The sequence below is a fragment of the Chlorocebus sabaeus genome, chromosome 20 (genome assembly GCF_047675955.1).
Source record: "Chlorocebus sabaeus isolate Y175 chromosome 20, mChlSab1.0.hap1, whole genome shotgun sequence".
Lineage (NCBI taxonomy): Eukaryota > Metazoa > Chordata > Mammalia > Primates > Cercopithecidae > Chlorocebus > Chlorocebus sabaeus.
The window spans coordinates 107,893,384-107,910,837 of NC_132923.1; the positions used below are offsets into that span (position 1 = coordinate 107,893,384).

Below are 17,454 nucleotides of genomic sequence, written 5' to 3' on the forward strand. Positions count from 1 at the left end.
GAGGCCGTGGGGACGGGAGAGGGACGCCTGGTCCGCGCGGAGCAGCTACTGGCCTGACCAGGCTCCGCCATAGTGGCGGCGCCTCGGGGGCGCGGGTAGGCCCCGGTTCCCACTGCGCCTGCGCGGGTGGGGGTGGTAGAGGCATAATGGGAGCTGTGGTGAGGCCCTGAGTGGGACAGGGAGAAGGAAAGCCCGAGTGGGGCTCGTGCTCCGGGCAGGAGGGCACAGCTCCAGGGCGCCCGGGAGACCTGGGTTTTCCCTTCCTAGGCCCGGGACTGGGGCCTGGTTCGTCCCTGGGTAGAGACCAACCTTTCCCGCTCTGAGGATTACTGGAAATAAACAGGATTTCCTGCTCCCTTTCACCTCTTCCCCAGTCTGTGGATCAGACGGTCACAGCGCGTCTTTCCCGGGGACTGGAGCGTTGGAGGGAGGCCGTTTTTAGCCATGTGCCACGCTCTTTTGGGCGGGAGACTCCTGTTTGAGTAGTCTAGTGACAGTTTCGAAAGTATCGTCTTGCCGTGCTGAAAGCCTTCACCGTTCCCTCTGCAAGAGTAAATTAAAGTCTTAACTCCTTATCTTTAAGACTCCGTGCAGAGTTTCCACGCTGTGGTTTCCGTTCTCCAACTTACCGAAAAATTGTTTTGCCGTTTTAGAATTTGTTAGGAGAATAGTGGCCACCCTGGCTAGTATCTGCGTCTCGTTAACGCAGACGGAGACGAAATTGTTAACTTACTGCCTCCCCCAGAGTATGATCTATTACTTGTATTCCTAAGCTGCTTCGGCAAAAATAGGGCCAGTATGAGCTACAAGTTTCAGGGAAAACTGTTGAGGAATAAGGTCTGGAGAAAATACTCAACGGGGAAAACTGGGAACCAGGAAATGTTAGATAGGGCTTGGAAGACATGGATGTAAAATTAAAAGGACTGGGGTAACATTTTAGGGCACTAAACCTTGGGTGTCAGAGAACTCCCGACTTAAAAAAATACCTCTACTTTGCAACAGGTCTAATATAGCTACCGTTTACTCCCCAGGGTTATACTAGCAACTGACACCTGAAACATTTTGAAAGTTGCCTAAGTATGTTTCACGTTTGAGACAAGTTGGTAGCTACCATATTCTCAAAGGATTGTCTGGATTTAGAAAGTCATTTCAAATTAATCGTTAGGAAGAATCGTTTTCTGAGGACGTCTTTAGTAAAGTACTGATTTCTTTTACAAAGGCTTAGAAAATTACTCCTTTTGTGCAGTAAAACGTTCAGTTCTTAAGGATATATTGAAGTGGGGGCTGGATGTTATTGTATACATTTCATATATGTGAAAGTTAAAACTCCAGTTGTTTACAGAGCCCAACTAAATTGACAGAATAACTAATTTTTGTGAGCAAAGTGTGGGCTTTGAAGCCAGCCAGTTCTAAGTCAAATCGTGGTTCCACCACTTACTACATATGGGCAAGTTACTTCTCTGAACCTGGTTTCTCATTCATGTGGAAAAGGAAGATTAGAGATAATAAATATAAAGCATTTGGCTTAGGCAGTAAGTGGCAGCTATAATCAGAGGGATGAGGAAACATCTTTGCTTGTTGGTGTTTGATAACGTAAAGCATGTTTGGTGAGGTCTGTTTTCTAAGGTTACTCAGGTGATAGTGTGCGGGAAATGACAAGACTGTTAATGGGAAACTGATTCATCAACCAAATGTATTGATAACCCATCAACAAAATGTCCACCACTGTGCTAAATGAATTGGGGGAGGAGGCAGAAAACAGTTCTGCTCTTGAATAAATTAAGCATTATGGCATGTGCACGTTGAATTAAGAAATGTTTGCTTTCGCTTTAAACTCTAACTAGTAAAACTTGGAATGATTTGCTTGAAAAGATGTGTTGAAATGGGCTTTGAAGAATAGGTTAAGTAGAGCTTGAAGTGAAGAATTTAGGTGTCTGGGAATAGCGGATGTTGTAGTTGGGACTCAGACGTGGTGACTTGTGCCTGTAATCCCAGCTGAAGTGTGAGGATTACTTCAGGCCATGAGTTTGAGACCAGCCTGACCCCATCTCTACAAAAAAATTTTTTTTAATTAGCCACGCGTGGTGGCACTCGCATATAGTCCCACCTGCTTCAGAGGATGAGGCAGGAGGATTACTTCAGCCTAGGATTTCAAGGCTACAGCAAGCTATGATTGTGACACTGCACTCCAGTCTGGGTAACAGCAAGACCCCCACCTCTAATAAAAGTACAATGATGACTTTTTTTGCTTTTTGATGAATAGGGAAAAAATATTTTTTAATGTAATAATTGTTGTTGAAGACATGGTCTTCAATAAAGAAGCAATTATGAGAAATAATAAACAATCTAACATGGATTGAGCCTTATGAAGGATCTAGAAATTTAACAACATAAACCAGAAACGACGACTATTAAGATTTTACGGTAAAAATTCAAAATCAGTAAGTAGGAATTCAAAGGCTCTGGAAGGAAGAAGTGAGCAACCCAGAAGGAAGATGGAGCGATAAGAGGAAAGAGCCTTTCAGGACCCTAAATACCTGGGTGGTTTTTTAAGGAACTGTTCATTCTTACAGTTACGCTGCCAAACCATGATATGCATGAAATGTCATTGAAAGTCAAGGTTGAAATGAAGTCATTTTAGAGTTTCAAAGAGAAGTATGACGGTCACCAGACAGCACACAATATGACCTCCTGGCATCATTGAGGAATCATTACAGAGGAAAACGACTTCTGGGAAGAAGACCAATGGTAAAGATGTGTATCAAGCAAAAATTGCCTGTAAGGCAAAAATGCTGGGGAGTCTGAAAGGAAGGAATGAGTACAAAGGAAAAAGTATAACTTAGCTATGTATGTAAGCTTATAGTTCCCAAACAGAAGGGCAGTGGATCTCCCTACCGATAAGCATGTTTGAACATATCTAGATTGTGATTAATAATTGAAACTCAGAAACAGATTTTGGATGCTTTAGATAGGTCTTTGAAGAATTGCTGGAGTTCAGATTTGTAGAAGTGAGATGTATCAGTAGATACGTTAGGCTGAAGGGTTGTAGGTTAAATTTAGAATTAAGGCATAAAATGCTGTATAGACCGATCACAGTGGCTCACACTTGTAATCTCAGCACTTTGGGAGGCCAAAGTAGGTGGATCACTTGAAGTCAGGGGTTTGAGACCAGCCTGGCCAACATGGTGAAACCCCATCTCTACTAAAAGTACAAAGATTAGCCGGGCATGGTGATGGGCACCTGTAATCCCAGCTCCTCTAGAGGCTAAGGCAGGAGAATTGCTTGAACCTGGGAGGTGGAGGTTGCATTCAGCCGAGATTGCATCAATGCACTCCAACCTGGGCAACAGAGCAAGACTCTGTCTCAAAAAAAAAAAAAAAAAAGAAGCTTATATAATAGGAAGATGACCAAATAAGGAAACAAATGGGTTCTTCAAAGGAGATTTAGTGTCCAGGAAAGGATTCTATGGACCCTGATAGGATTTGGAGAAGAGGTATGTAAGCAACAGTTCATTGCCTGCCATTTTATTATACCAGGCAACCGTAATGTAGATTGCCACTGTTTTAGAGAACTTTTTGAAAGATGGTTTGGGACCACAAATACAACGAAGATCTCCCAGGATCGTATAGACCATTCCAGTTCCCATTAAGGTCTCCTACATTTCTACCCGCCCCATAAACTTCATGGAGTCACTGCAAGGGTCAGGCATGGTGACTCACGCCTGTAATCACAGCACTTTGGGAGGCTAAGGCAGGCGGATCACCCAAGGTCAGAAGTTCAAGACCAGCCTGACCAACACGGAGAAATCCCTGTCTCTACTAAAAATACAAAATTAGCCAGGCGTGGTGTCGTATGCCTGTAATCCCAGCTACTCAGGAGGCTGAGGCAGGAGAATCGCTTGAACCTAGGAGGCACAGGTTGCAGTGAGAAAGTCTCCAAAAAAAAAAAAAAAAAAAGTCACTGTAGGGAAGGGAGGGGCAGGAAGAATCCTAGACGCATGTCAGGGAAGCAGCAATATTAGCAGCACCTCTTTATAGTTTTTCAGTTCTGTGGTAACTTTTGCTGGCTTTGATTGTATATAGATTTTATTTTTTATAATAAGCCACTTCATGTAAAGTGTGCAAGAATTTTGAGTACACTAGTTGCCCTTTTGCCACAAAGTCTTGTGGTTTTAGTCAGATCTTTATATCTTAGCTTTTCCAAATTTTAGTTAATGAATAAAACTTACCGCATGCTAAGATTATTTTGCCTGTCTGGTAGCTGGAAGGATAAACCCCCAGATCATTGAAATTTATAGTTTTATTTTTTAGTTAAAGTCATGAATTAAAACTCTCAAGGGAAACTTGGATTTAAACTTCAGAACCTGTGTTTCATGTAACAGTAAAATCATGAATAGCCTGAATTTTCAGGGGATGTTGTGGTCTGTTTAGTCAAGCTATCTAATTATTACCAGAAAATTTTTGTTTTCATCCTTGTTTAATGCACCATAATTTTTTTAATGTGGAGTTCAAGACTCTTCAAGTGAGGCAGGTCGTTGTTGCTGTGTGTCACTGATCACTGGAGGGCATTATTAAGCCTTAGATACTAAGAGGAATCTCTGCCAACCCCAGCACCTACACAGGGATTTTTCTCTTTTGACTCCTGAATTCTTGAATTCTTGACAGATTAGGAAGTATATAGTTAATGTTCCAGGTTGCTGGTTTCTGGTTAGATGAGCTGTTGCAGTATTTTGTTTTTCTTTTTTTTTTTTAAGTTTTTAGTTTTTAAGTCTTTCAAGACTTCTCCCAAGGCCCTGCCATTCATCATTACTGTATTCTTAATCATGAGAGGGATTATCTTCACCCACCACCAAGTGGCAGAGAAGTGCTTTATCATTTTTATGATAATGCTGTAACTAATGAGTGACAAAATATGACAAAAGAAAAAACAAACACTTTCCCTTTAGGAACCCTACCACCTTTTTGTTTTTAAGCCCTTCTGCCAGCCTCGGAAGTAGCATCCCATTTGCACCACATGTACAAAACATTAGAGTCTGTGTTAAGAAAAGGTTCTGGATTAATTTTAGGATTATCGAAGAAGAGATTAAAACAAGTTTTGTTTAAAAGCTTGTTTGAACAACTCTGTTTATGTATACTTAAAGACCCACTCTTACTTTTCAAAATAGCACATATTTATTTATGACTGGACTTTTTTTTTTGAGACGGAGTCTCTCTCTCTCTCCCCCCCTCTCTCTGTCGCTCAGGCTGGAGTGCAGTGGTGCAGTCGCACCTCACCTCCCAGGTACAAGCGTTTCTTCTGCCTCAGCCTCGCAAGTAGCTGGGAGTACAGGTGCGTGCCACCACCCCTGGCTAATGTTTGTATTAGTAGAAACAGGGTTTCACCATGTTAGCCAGGCTGGTTTTGAACTCCTGACCTCAAGTGATCCGCCTCGCAAAGTGCTGGGATTACAGGCGTGAGCCACTGCACCTGTCCTATTATAATTTTTTATATGGAGAAGGACCAAAAAAAAAAAGTCCGAAGATGAAACTCTTTGCATGTGGGGTTTTTTAGTTTTGGGTTTTTTTTTCACATACAGGTATGGGCATGTGCACACACACACTCTCTGTCTCCTTTTTTTCTTAATTAAAAAACTCACCATCCGGTTGCAGTGGCTCATGCCTGTAATCCCAGCACTTTGGGAGGCTGAGGCGGGCAGATCACGAGGTCAAGAGATCAAGACCATCCTGGTTAACATGGTGAAACCCCCTCTTTAAAAATACAAAAATTAGCTGGGCATGATGGCGCGCGCCTGTACTTCCAGCTACTGAGGAGGCTGAGGCAGGAGAATTGCTTGAACCCAGGAGGTTGCAATGAGCCGATTTTGGGCCACTGCACTCCAGCCTGGTGACGGAGCGAGACTCCATCAAAAAAAAAAACTACCTCCTGCACAGTCTCTCCCTTTTCTTATGCCTCTCCCCACTCGTTTTTTTATTTTTTATTTTTCAAACTTGGAATCATACTATAAGTTATTTTATAATTTGCCTGTTTCACCCTAGCAGCCTGATCCTTTTCCTTTGTCATTAAGTCTTCTCCTACAACCTGGTTTCTAATGGCTACATAGCACTCCTTCATACATATGGTATTTAATGGACATAATTAAAACCATGTTGCAAGGCATTTAGGTTATCTTTGTGTTTGTACTATTTTATGCATGTATAATACTGTTGAATATCTTTTATATGAATTTTTGTATATATTTCTTTTTACCTTAGGGCAGATTCCTGTAAGTAGACTTTGGGAGTCAAAGCATATACACTTTTTAATGCTTTTGCTAGCTATTGCATTACTTGGTAAACTATTTGTGTTTCCACCTGCTGTGTTTAAGAGCTCCTGTTTTTCTTTTTTTCTTTTTTTTTTTGAGATGGAGTCTCAATCTGTCTCCTAAGCTGCAGTGCAGTGCAGTAGCACGATCTCGGCTCACTGCAACCTCTGCCTCCCGGGTTCAAGCAATTCTCCTGCCTCAACCTCTCAAGTAGCTGGGATTACAGACGCCTGCCACCACAGCCTGCTAATTTTTGTATTTTCAGTAAAGATGGGGTTTCACCGTGTTGGCCAGGGTGTTCTCGAACTCCTGACCTCAGGTGATCCACCCACCTCATCCTCCCAAAGTGCTGGAATTACAGGCATGAGCCACCACACCCGGACAAGAGTTCCTACTTTTCTGAACAGTGCCCTTTGTCATAATTTTTTAAACTATTTTTTTCTAATTAAAATGTTTAGAATTATATATGAGGAAATCATCTGAGCTTCTTTAAGGCTCATCTATTTAGCCTATGAAGCATAACAAATTGAAGAACATTTTGGACCAGGTGCGGTGGCTCAAACCTGTAATCTCAGCACTTTGGGAAGCTGAGGTGGGCAGATCACTTGAGGTCAGGAGTTTGAGACCAGCCTGGCCGGCATGGTGAAACCCTGTCTATACTGAAAATACAAAAATTAGCTGGGTGTGGTGGCACATGCTGTAATCCCAGCTACTCAGGAGACTGAGGCAGGAGAATTGCTAGAACCTGGGAGCCGAGATTGCACCATTGCACTCCAGCCTGTGCAACAGAATGAGACTCCATCTCCAAAAAAAAAAAAAGAACTAAAAATGAAAACCTTTTTCGGCTGGGCACAGTGGCTCACACCTGTAATCCCAGCACTTTGGGAGGCCGAGGCAGGCAGATCATGAGGCCAGGAGATCGGGACCATCCTGGCTGACATGGTGAAACACCGTCTCTACTAAAAAAATACGAAAAAATTAGCTGAGCGTGGTGGCGGGCGCCTTTAGTCCCAGCTACTCGGGAGGTTGAGTCAGGAGAATGACATGAACCCAGGAGGCAGAGTTTGCAGTGAGTGGAGATTGCGCCGCTGCACTCCAGCCTGGGCGACAGAGCAAGACTCCATCTCAAAAAAAAAAACCAAAAAAACCTTTTTGACTCACTAGAGAATAAATGTAGGTTAATTGTAGATCATTTCGATATTATGAAAGCATAACGTGAAAAAGAAGTATTAAGAATCTTTTTAAGATAGGTGAGGTCTTATGTGCAATTTTGTGTCACACTTTTTTTACTTAATTTATCTCATGTACTTTTTTCTATTACATTAAAATCTTCCTTATTAATGACTTCATAAAATCCATTATATGGCCATATTATGATTTACCCAACCATTCCTCTTATATTGTCTACCTTTTTTTTTTTTTGGTCTCCTAATTCTTGCTGTTATAAGTAACTCTGTGATGGGTATTATGTGCATAAAACTTCGTTTGTATTTTTATTATCCCTTAGTACGTACGGATTCTATGAAATAAAATTCATGTGTCACAACAGGAGTGAACATACGCAAGTATCTCAGTGCATTTAACCAAATAACTTTCCAGAAAAGCTGCACCAGTTACACTTAACACCAGCAGTGTATGAGCATGCCCATGTGGCGGCCACCTCAACAGCATGGAGCACCCCTGTTGTGCTTGCTGGCGGGTCGTGGTGGCTCACGTCTGTAATCCCAGCACTTTAGGAGGCCAAGGCGGGCAGATCTCCTGAGGTCAGAAGTTCGATACCAGCCTGACCTACATGATGAAACCCTGTCTCTACTAAAAATACAAAAATTAGCTGGGCATGGTGGTAGGCTCCTGCAATCCCAGCTACTCGGAAGGCTGAGGCAGGAGAATCACTTGAACCTGGGAGGCGGAGGTTGCAGTGTGAGATCACACCATTGCACTGCAGCCTGGGTGACAGTGAGACTCTGTCTCAAAAATAAAAAATAAAAAAATGCTAATTTACCGAGTGAAAAATGATCAGGAAGTTTTTCTTGAATGAATAATAAATAATGAGAAATCGGACTATGAATTAAGTAGCATGCTGTCATTGTTTTATTAGTAATATAACTATTACAAATGTGATCAAAATTTTTTTTTAATTAAAAGTCACTTTTTGAAGTCAACTTACCCCCAAAAAAGTATATTACTTTTTCCCCCCAAGACATGGGGATTTAATTTTTTTCTGTCATTTTGAAAAATCAGTGCTAAGAGATAATACCATATTGAGATTTTTGACCAAATGTTACTAGCATAAATCGCCCTGGTTTAAGACCTCTACTCCTTGGTTCTTGGTCCCTTCAGTTTGTGCTGTGAATAAACATCATTTGTAATTATTTGACTAAGTCATTTAAAACCCCTGTTCTTCAGTTTAACATACTGTTTTGCTCCTCCCTTTCTCATTGAGGTATTGTATGAATTTAAGGGCCATGCGAAGTATTTGTCCCTTAAAAGATAGGCACAGGATATAGACTGGGTAATAAAATGTAGTTTGGGTTTCTAGTGTTTTTTATGCTTCCAGGTACCCAGAACCGCAAATTGTACTTTGAGCTCCTCAGAAGAAAGGTGCTCCAGGCATCTAAGAGAATACCGTTGGGGTGATACTTACAAATTTGTAAGCTAACACTGAAATCTTAAAACTTTAAAAATATTAATGTATTTATATGATATATTTTTCAACTGAGTATGTCAAAACACTTTATAAACAAGTGTTGTCCATAGTTTGTACTGATGGGGAAACTGAGGCATGGGGTGATAAGGTGACTGGCCCAAGGTTACAAAATGAGTTATTGACAACTCTGGAAATATAAGATTTTTTAAATTCACATATTAGATATGTGTGGGCATTGGCATTCAAAGCTTCCCTCATGCTATTTCCTTTAGTCCTGTCCTTTGGGGACTTGCCTCCGAGGGTGAGAGGGTAGTTCAGGTTTCCTGGCTTTTTCAGCCTTTTGTCTCTGTAGAGGCTTCCAGCAAGCTGACGAGTTACTGCCAAAAGTGAGACAGATGGTATTTTTTATGATGTTGTCCTTAGTTAGAGACTGTTAGTGATTCTTCTCCTCAGGCTACTCTTTGAAAAGCTGTAAGGTGGTATCAGCTTTATCGTGGTTGGCTAAGGAAGGATTTGTACAAGTAAATGTTCTCTGCCCTATTGTCATTCCTAGGGTCATCTGGTCTTGGAGTATCCTGAAGGTGAGGGATTAGATTATACTCTGAATTGGTATGCCCATAGTTTGAGGAAATGTTTTACTTTTCTGTGTGTTGAGATGAAAGTCTCCCAGGCTAAAGATTTCTGAACTGCACATAATGCCTGAAGAAACACTTGAAAGGCACTTTATTTCTCCCAGGTCCCCAACCATGGGTTTAGGCTTTTATGCCAGAAAGGGGACCTTCATGAACAAAGACCCCCAAGACCTAGAGAGAAGAGGAAGTCTGAAAGAGGGAGGTTTGAATTCAGCCTTCAGGAAAGAAGAGGGCAGAGCAGGAGGCTCAGGCAAGGGAGTCAGGAACCACAGACCAGAAGCATTGACTTGGAAAGGTTTTCATGTAACTGAAATGAAGCTATTGATTCATCCATTTTAAAAGAATTTGAAAAATTCATTAAAATATTAGTGGCATCCACTAATTAATAAAAGCATAGGGAGTGGCATCGTTAAAACCAAAAATGAAAATGAAGAAACAGACTCCAGCCCAGGGACCAGGGACGATTATGAGGGACATGGTGCCTCATACAGCCAAGATGATCCAAGAGGCATCATCTTTATGAAGCTTTAACACCTGGCAGCCTGCTCATTGTGTTGTTTAAGAGGTAAGTATGAACTGGTTTTGTTTGTAGCTTTTGTGTGGAATCAGGTAGTGCTGTCTGCAGAGTGTAAACCTTTATTTCATTAAGTAGGAATAACAGACACGGTAATTCTGTATTAAATCCCAAGAGTTTTATTCTAAATTGGTAATGTGACTTTCATCTCTGGAGTTTTTTCAAATCATTTTTAATTTGTGGTTGAGTCTCTATGAACTTTTAGTGTGTCATCAGGGAATAGTTGATTCCCCTCTTTTGAAACCTTTGGATTTCATTTACCCTTAGTGTTGAAAAGTATCAGAAAATTGAAATGGACGTAGATGATTGTATCTGCCCTCCCTTTCAGGAAAGCCATGTTGACTTTAAAATATCAAAAAAGTAAGTTCAGTTATGATTGCAGGGGATAATGATAGTTTGATCCACAAACTATTTGCAGTGTAAAAGTGAGATACCTTAGCTGACTTACTTCATTTTTGAAAGTTTTGGATAGCTAAAACAAAGTTGGCAAATAGGCTCATAGAGCAGTTACAGAGTAAGACTAAATTTTGATACAGATTCGTTTCTACCTCCCATTCTGGGAGGATTTAGTTTTAATGTTTGGTGTTTAGGATAATGATTGTTCTACTTTTCTAAACCCACTATGTGAATATGTTTTCTGTTAGAGATGGGCTGTTATCTGCAATGTGGACTCAATACCATGGGCTTGAGTTTGGTTATTTCATCATTAGAGAATTTTTTTCAGCAGTTGGTTTACTTTATGAGAAAGGATCATGAGTTTAATTTTCCTAGTGATATATTTGTGTTCTCATTGTCAAGATATAAGTTTCTTAATGATTTCTTACCTTTTTCTATTTTCCTAGACTAGTATTAAAATTTTGATAGCATATGGGTTTGGTTCCACTTGTAGAGAATAAATGTTCACAACTTACTGGTATTGGCACACATCACATGCAGAAATGGTGTTTTCTTGCCACTTACTCTTTCTCATGAGATGCTTATATTCCTGTGGGCATTTGTCTTCCATGCTACAGCACATAATTTGATGAAACATTTTCTGTGCAAGAGCTTGTGTTTCTCCAACTCTGGTTTTATGGACCACTTCTTTTCATTGGTGTATAGGAGGCGGTTAGAACGTGGTGGTAGAATGCAGGTTTTAGGTTACCTGGATGTGAAGAATCCCAGGTCTTTGGGGTAGCTTTGGAAGTTATCAACTCTTCTAAGTTAGTTTCTTGATCTGTCAGATGACAGTAAACCTCAGAGTTGTGAAAATTAAATGGATATAATGTGTGTAAAGCACTTAGCATAATGCTTTATACATCGTAAAATTTCGAAAAATAGGAGTAGTTATTACAAAGAAATTTGAAGAAGAGGCCTAGTGGGCTGCATGTTAATAATAGTTTGTAGTTAATGAAAATTAAATCACATCATCTTAGATGTTTATCATCTGCATAGTACTTTTCTGGTTGCTGCTTTAATCTTTGTATAGTTGAAAGTCTGTAAACTTTCTAGTATTCTTTGATTTCTGGCCCATTTCCCTCCTACCATTCACGCTTATATTTTTTGGTTCGAGTCACCATTCCTTGCAAAACTAATTAAATACATTCCTAAACACATGATATTGCCAATATTCATTCACATCCACCACGTCTAGGTCCAAGTCTTCATCTTCTTTATGCTGGTCTAATTTTTGCTGAGCCTTAGAACCAAAGACAGACTCTGGGGGTTGATATGGGACCTCCAGAATGGGGATTGCACAGAATAATCTTATTTTTCCTCTATTCTTCTAGTCTGTTATGTTCTGAACCCACACATGTTTTCGGAAGGACCAGATGGCTGACACTGGCTAATGGGAACCAAAAGACGAGTGAAAGTAACCTGGTTGTCACATACCCCCAGCTTAGAGGTGCTTCACCCTGCCCCAAGGTCAATTTCTATTTTCTTTAGAGTCTTTATCCCATTATATCAAAAACCTTTACTACAGCCTGACTTATCTGAGGTTAGAGTATCATTAAGTCAAGCAGCAGCATTTGTTGAATGAAAGATTGTACACAGGACTGGGAGAGAAGCATCTGCCTTTAAAATACAGTAGAAAGCCAGGCATGGTGGCTCACGCCTGTAATTCTAGCACTTTGGGAGGCTGAGGCAGGTGGATTGCCTGAGCTCAGGAGTTCGAGACCACCCTGGGCAACATGGTGAAATCCTGTCTCTCCTAAAAAAAAAAAAAAAAAAAAATACAAAAATTAGCCAGGCATGGTGGTGCACACCTCTAGTCCTAGCCACTTTGAAGGCTGAGGTGCAAGAATTGCTTGAGCCCAGAGTCAGAGGTTGCAGTGAGTGGAGATCGCACCACTGTGCTCCAGCCTGGGCGACAAGGTGAGACTATGTTTAAAAAAAGAAAAAAGGAAGTAGAACCTTGTGGTTTAGAGCTGGGTTTTAAGAGTCATGGGTCTGGGTTCAAATCTAGCTCCTCCACTCATGAGCTCCTTGACAATGAGCAAGTTGCTTAGCCTCTCCAAGCCTCAGTTTCTCATTTCTCATTGTAAAATGGGAAGAATAATAATACATTCTTCACGTTTGATATATGAATGAATGAAATATTATGGATAAATTATTTACTGTTCCAGGCACTGTGCTAAATAAATAGCCAATAGATACTAGCCTTTGTTGTTCTTAGTGAAGAGCTCATAATCAAAAGAGAAGGTAAGCACAAAGACAAAAACAAGGCTTAAAAAGCTACAGGAACATGACTGGGTGCAGTGGCTCACTCCTGTAATCCCAGCACTTTGGGAGACTGAGACATCGGATCACGAGGTCAGGAGTTCGAGACAAGCCTGACCAACATGGTGAAACCCCGTCTCTACTAAAAATATAAGAATTAGCTGGGTGTGGTGGCATGCGCCTGTAATCCCAGCTATTCAGGAGCCTGAGGCAGGAGAACTGCTTGAACCCGGGTGGCGGAGGTTGCAGTGAGCCGAGATCGCACCATTGCACTCCAGCCTGGGCGACAAAGCGAGGCTCCTTCTCAAAGAAAACAGAAACAAAAAACATAAAATTGAATAGAAGTGCTAAAGCTAAAGAAAGTCCTAAAATAATTGGAATAGGCACGTTTTCTGAGGCTTCATGAAAGAGGTAATTCTCAAGCATATGGAAGAAGATTGGTATAATTCAACTTGTATAGTCAAGGTGTTCCGGGTTTAGAGAGTGACGTAAAGATACTTAGGAGTCATTATAGGCTTCCAAACAAAAAAATGATTTAGCAGCAGACTTTCCCTGATACAATACAAAAAACAAGTTGACTAAGTAAAAATAGCTCTAGCCTAGAATTATGTAAATTAATCCAAATGGTAGACAGCCCTGAAGGCCCAGCAAATGAGAAAACTGCAGAATTTGGCAGTAGACCCAGTGGGTAACCAACCAATAAGGTATAGTCAGAAATGATTACAAAGGTGTTGGGAGCAAATTAGATGGTCAAGGGATCTGGAAGAGAGACATCATGAGGTAGGTTTTCTTCTTTGAAGGTGGGGAAAGATCAAGTGCAGACTGAGCTGTGGCCAACGTTTGCAGACCAGGAATCCACACTAGCTCTAATCAGAGAGCCCTTGGTGTGCGGGAACTGCCAGTTTGCCGACGTGAAAAGAGTCCCAGACTGGGTAATGGTGAGCCCTGAAGTCGCACCCCAGCTCTGCCACTCAGTGAGCACGGGTAAGTCATCCACCTCCTCCAGGTGGCCTTGATGGCCCTCCCTCCTCTGAGACTAAAGAAAGAGAGGCCACGATGCCCAGAGCAGCCTCCTTCCCGTCTCAAGAAAGGAAAGGATCTCAGGAACCCATTTCATGTGGTAGCAGCTTTTAGTTGTGGGTTGTAAACAACCCTCTGTTGCCAGGAAAATCAAATTGCAACCATAATCACTGATCCTAAGCAGTAAATGTGACATTGGTTAATTCTTCTTTGAGGGCCTGAACACTGGTTCCCTGGAATGTTGCAGACCTTTGGAATCGGGGCAGTTACACTGTTCTCATTCACAAGCTTTTCTCTGAGTTGTCCTCTTCTGAGCACTAGAGTTGGTTGCAGAAGTGTCTTTCTACAGTTTGCCAAGCACTTTTTGCAGACAGCAAGAATTGCCATTTTTTAGTACTGTCCTATCAGTGTGTCCTGACTTTTTACCTCATGAGACCAAGTTGGCTGAAACATAGGACATCACTGAGTGCTTTGAAAGAAAGCTGTTTGATTCCTGTTCACTGAATGCCATTTCTTTCAGGGTAGATTTGAGGGCTTTACCCTTAAAGTACAGTGCTACAGACTCTAGATTGAGGGTTCAAGCCACCCCATGGGTTAACTTCAACAGATGAAAATTTTTCCTTGGCTACAGCAACATCCCTAATCCTGACCAGCCATGGAGAGGTTCGGTTCTTACAAGGAAAATGAGTGAATGTGGGAATGGCTCACCACATTGTGAAAACAAAACTCACATCCTGCTGATGGTTGGCTGAGGACTGTCATGTCCACATACAAAGAAAAGCATGTGGCACAGTTTTAGGACAAAGGTGAGCAGAGATCCACCGTGGAAAGGGGCATATTTTCTTATAGAGAGACCATCCAAGGCATGCCCCTCGGTAAGCAGTGTTGGTGGGTGACCGCGGTCACACGCATGGAGGCTTGCTTTCCCTTGCTCCTCATACCCACTCCCTAGCAGTTTCTGGTATTGAGCACCCCCTTAGTCATGCCTTGCCCAGTTAGCCATTTATCAGCCTATTTCCAGAGCAAGTCATGGGCATCAGATTGCAGACAGGACTTTGTCTCCCTGTTCAGTGAAGATGTTTGGAAGACAGAAGTGACCCTAAGCTGTTCTGAAAAGGGTTGAGATAAATCCTCTTTAGTAGAACATGACAGAGCAAAGGGCAGACTTAATGGTGTTTGGGACCATTGGTATAGGATCAGAGAAAGCATATTTAGCAAGGAGACAAACTCAGATGATAATTCTTGCCTGAAGAAGTGTGGTTAACATTTCTAAAGTTGAAGTCTTAGAGTACCTTAGTTTTAAAAATACGTCATTCCAGTTCTGCCTTTTCAGAATTCTGATTGATAACCTGAGCAGTACATCAGCTGTTGAATGAGGAAGATGAGTGCATTGGCAATGGGATAAGAATGGACTGAAGTTTAGAGCAGCCCATGTAATTCAGTGTGGCTTTTGTGGTATCCAGATACCTGTCCATACTTGGTAAAAATTATGGTGCCTGCCTTTTTTAGAGGGAAAATGACAGTGACTTCCCCTCATTCTTTTGACTAGGTTTGTCAGGATAGAATGTGACCAGAGAAAAATAGTTTTGGTAAAGACAACACAGTGCTTGGGATCAGGTGAATTTTGGATTTCAGATTTTTTTTTGGATTTGGGAATGTTTGTATTGTACTTAATGGTTGAGCATTCCTAAACCGAAAATCCAAAATGTTCTGGTGAGCGAATTTGAGCATCTTGCTGCTCAGAAAGTTTCGGATTTTAGAGCATTTCAGATTTTGGATTTTCGGATTCAGAATACTCAACCTATTGCAGAGAAACATTGAAGAAAGGAGTTTCTTCTCTTACTTGAAGGGTGTTGTATATTGAATAGTGACGTCATGCTTTTTATTCTTTCATATGCATAGGGGAGGAAGATTGAAAGTGTATTGCAGGGCTCTTTGTGTTTCTGTCAATCCCTGCTGTGGAGGGGTTTTTACATTTGTCTTAGATTCTTCTGAATTCCTGCATCCTATGAATTATTGAAAGATGTTGTTTGTTTTTAATAGAGCAGAAGAGGAAGGATTTCTGCTGTTAGAATTAGAGAAATTTATCTCTTCGGTTGTTTTGTGAGGCTTACTCACAAGTCACACCAAAGATGTATGTACATATATGTACACACATGCATACATATAATGGTGTGTATACATGCATGTATGTATTTTATATTCCTTTTTACTCTGACAGAGGATTCAAAAGGAGATTGCTTTTTGAGACAGATTTGTTTCACATTACTTGCTGCAAAGCACAAAGGGAGTGTTAAGCTTGGCTTTAAAAGGCTCTAGTGTTAGTTACCAGGAAGAGCTTTACTTTGTCAAAGGCACTAATTAATTCAGGAACAGTTGAAGTGTTTAAGCTAAAATTGGGACCTATACATAAAAGGTATTTTAGACAATAAAAATTTATCCCTTTCCACCTGTTGGTGTCTGGTGGTACCATCCTAATCCAGGCATGTCAAATTTTAGAGTTTACATTTTCCATTTTTGAAGCCCAGCACAGTGACATGTGCCTATAATCCCAGCTACTTGGGAGGCTGAAGCCGCAGGATCCCTTGATCCCAGGAGTTCAAGTCCAGCCTGGATAACATATTGAAACCCCATCTCCATTGTTAAACCAAAGGAGCACTAATTTTAACACTTAACCTGTAGCCTTGGAGATACGCAGTAACTCCCTCACTTCATGAATAAACTAAGACCCCAAAGATTTAAATTTGCTGTTCAAAGTTTATAGCAGAACCAAGACTAGAACCCAGGCCAGTTCTTGCTGCTTCAGTCTTTAAATAGTTAGGAAGTTTCAGCCCTGGTGTCAAACCACAGGTTTGAATGCCAGCTCGTCAGGGTTTTTTAATGCAAGTTATTTGATACTCTGTGCCTCGGTTTTTTTCATGTGTAAAACAGAAATAATAGTACCTAGCTGAAGGGGTGCTATGAATATTAGCTATGATACCATTGCTTAATATAGAGAGATTGCTTAGTCAGAGTTAGGTAACATTTTATTATCTAGTCTTCCTGTCTTAATTTATTTCTATCTTATTCACTCTATTTATTGAATGAAATTAAGTCATTCTTCAAGTAAAGCAGATTTAGTAGAAACAACCACACTGATCTGCTCTTTGCTTTGTTCTCAGAACAAGAGTCCCTATTAGATATGGTTTGTTGTATGGGAAGATGTTTGTTTTAATCTTCCAAACCCACTCAGCAGAGAGAAGTGACAGTCAAGTGCCTGATTTGATCCTTGAACTGAACTTTGATATGTTTCAAATAGATTTTTTTCACAGAATAGTAGCCAAAATTTTTCTGTAAAATAAATTTAATCTCAAGTCAGCTAATTTAATAAATGTTTTGGATACCCTCAAAACAGGCTTACCAAGTGACCCACTTGTTGGAACTTTTTAGAAGTAAATACTGGGGAAGGCTTGTAGGAATTTTTCTGTAACATTACCAATTGTCCCTGTAACTCGAGGAAGTTGTATTGGCAAGATATGCCTTGCTTCATTCTCAGCTTGCAAAGAAAGATTCATCTGTCTTAACATTAATTTTTATTTT

General features: G+C 40.9%; 1 protein-coding gene across 5 annotated transcripts in view; it reads left to right on the forward strand.

Moving 5' to 3' along the window:
* The window catches only part of SRSF4 (serine and arginine rich splicing factor 4), a 32,051-nt gene that overhangs the window by 367 nt on the left and 14,230 nt on the right, over positions 1 to 17,454 (forward strand). The window contains exons 1-2 of one of the 5 annotated variants that reach the window (XM_073007588.1): positions 5 to 13,839; positions 14,507 to 14,681. The exons of 1 other annotated variant lie outside the window; for it this stretch is intronic. The gene's annotated coding sequence lies outside the window, so the exon portion shown is untranslated. Of the gene's footprint in view, positions 1 to 4; positions 14,682 to 17,454 lie in introns of those variants that run through there. 3 more of the 5 variants (XM_073007589.1, XM_073007590.1, XM_073007587.1) reach the window with 3 other exon arrangements.